This window comes from Cyanistes caeruleus, chromosome 6 (genome assembly GCF_971803275.1).
Source record: "Cyanistes caeruleus chromosome 6, bCyaCae1.hap1.1, whole genome shotgun sequence".
In the NCBI taxonomy this organism is placed as follows: Eukaryota; Metazoa; Chordata; class Aves; order Passeriformes; family Paridae; genus Cyanistes; species Cyanistes caeruleus.
Genome location: NC_141706.1, coordinates 22,882,250 through 22,885,185, shown reverse-complemented (window position 1 = coordinate 22,885,185; position 2,936 = coordinate 22,882,250).

The following is a 2,936-nucleotide window of genomic DNA, read 5'->3' as shown; positions in this document are numbered from 1 at the left end:
TTGTAGTGTTTGGGTTTGTTTTTTTTTAAATGTTGCAGTATTGAAGAGTAAAAACAGATGACTGCAAAATACCTCAAGTAACTTACAGAAATATGCAAACAATTACTTGATCACAAACCCTGTATTTGGGGTAAAAAACAATTAAGAGGCCTCTAAAAAATAAAGCAAGAAAACATTGCAGCTATGTTGCACTTCTAAAGTGTTGCACTATGCTGCACTAGCGAAAGTGTTATCGCATATCCTTTTTATACATATAATGGTCCTAACACATCTCAAAAACAGGGACAAAGCTGTTTTATTTGATCAATAACATTTTCAGTACTTTTCAATTGTTATTTTCATTACCTAAATGACAGAGTCCAGTGAATGGCATCAGACGTTTTCTGACCCAGGGGTATATTTTCTAGCAGTCTTTGGGAATACAGTCCTCTTTGTGGACTAGGTAAAATTTCCTCACCCATGTCCAAATAGCTCTTCCTACTAGCATAAAAGATACAAAGATGAAAAAACTCCTCGTATTTGCTCACTTCCAGCTCCATTAGTTTGTTCCTAATGCTGTGTGTACTGTATGTATTTCAAATGTGCTCCAGCATACTCACACATCATGAAGCAGCGTGAAGGATTGTGCTACCACTCCATCCATCCAACATTAGTGTGTGGCCACCAGGCTTAGCCCTTTTCCCTTTCAATCCAGTTTAATGCTCTTTTAATGAGCACTGCACCCTTGTGCAAAGATGCTTTTCTCTGAGACATGTACCCCAGCTGCTGTCACCAAGTATCAATCTGCTGGTTCGTCTTGCTTCTTCCCTCACCTTTCCCTGCAACTAGAAGGATAAAGGAGAACACAGAAGCAGATGATTTCCCCAGGAAGTGGGGCTTGCCAGGAAACTGGACCTTCTGTTCCACTCGCTGGAAGGTCTCCTATGCCAATACCTCATCTTTCTTTCTGGAAGCAGTTTCAACACAGTACATAGGGCAACTTGAAGATCTGGCGAGTCTTCCAACATAGATGAACCATCCTCCTCATCATTTGGATTCCACTTGCAGAGCCTTGTACCTACTAAACAAGGGCACCTGGGAAGGTAGGGTAGTCACAGAGGAGTATCCTGGCTGTACCAGGCAGGAATTTGTAACCATTCCCCCATTACGTACTTACTCTTTTATACCTACCTAAAGAATAACTTTAAAAATAGCTTTACGCATTTTAAATCAACCTGAATCCTCTACACTAAGCTGATGACTGTTACAGAGGTAACAAATTTAAAGCAGAAAAACGTTGTCCTCTGAGTGTTAGGTTCCTGATGATCCATGAAGAAACATGGACAGCACACATGGAAAGTGTACTTTTTCATTCACTAGGGTTATAATTGGAGATTATTTTAAAATATATTGAATCGTCCTTCATTCTCTTTCAGTGGTAAATACATTAAACTTACAAAAGTTGTCCATTTTTTGTACACTGAAATGTTTTAAAAACATGCTCTAAGTAAACTCTTTGAATACTTCAAACAGTAGTACTTTCATAGTTCTCTCATCCATGGAAACACAGATGTAGCTAAGATAATTTTCAATCTACTTGCTTTCTATAAATACATTTCTCCCGTCTATATGCAAATTTTCCTTCAAAAGTTATGATATAACCCAAGTATAGTCTATTTGTTCTTAAAAAATTAATTATGCTTTTTGGCAAGAGAGTAGAGAAAATACTTCTAAAATACACTACCACATGAAAATAGATTAACAGATTAACATGGGTTTGACTAAGCTTTCGGAGGACCTAGAAGAGAAAGGTCTTCAGTAGGCTACAACTCAAAACTGCAGACATATTGTATATATGTATTAGCATGTATTGCTAATACAGGTTTTCATTTTTCCTTCTTATTCTAAGAAAACATATATTTGCATTTCTCCTAGAAGTCTTGTTCACAGATGTTCTGAAATGTTTTAATAATTCAAAAGACACTGATTTCTCTTTATACCCCCACACATCACTAACACTGAAATGAAAAAGCTAATAAAAATACTAAATAGATGTATTAAAATACTTCAGCAGCCACAACAACACCAACATTTGTTTAAACTAATTTTTGCTATTCCTATCTCTGACAGTAAAATGAAGAAATGTCAAAGCAAACTATAACCTTTGATGATAGATTGGGATGGAAACTGATACTCAAGGTCTAGAAAAAAAAGCACAATTTCAACAGTTTTATTTCATAATAGGTATTCAATACATTAAGGAAATAAAAGAAAAATCAGCTGTGAAAGATTCCTCTCAAGTATCATTTGTTAAAAAAAAAAAACCAACTCTAGATTAGAAAAAAAACCCACTATGAATGGACAGTAAAACCCAAAATGTTAGCTTGATAACTCAGTAGTACTTCAGACTAGCAGTTGGCTAATAATCACAATTATCACTGAGCATGGCGATGCTGTTAAATGCGAAAGAGGGACTCGGATACCTTTACCATCACAGTACTAGCAGGAGATGCTATGCAAACCAAATCTTTCAAATTCATTTATCATATATTACCAGATAAAGCCAGCTCTTTCTGTAGCTGGAACAGCACGCATAGTCCATCTCATAACTATTCACTTGGACACCACATTCATCCAGAGTCCTCAATCCTTCACACTGCAGCATTCCCTTCACACCCACTTGCTGTTCTTCCCTCCTCCCTTGCCCTCCAATGCTGTCCTTCAAACAATGCAGCCTCACTACTGCCTTCTTCTGTCCTCCAGAACCTGCAGCACCAGAGTATTTCCTCAAGAAAGTAGCCCCTGGAAGAGTCACAAAGAGGCACCTACCTGTAGAGGAATTCTGAAAGAACTTTTGAGCATTTTACTGTTACTGTTCCCACCTGACAGTCACATTAAGAACCAGTGTAATTTGCCAACCTATGTTCAATACTGAATAAAAGACAGTAACCAATACT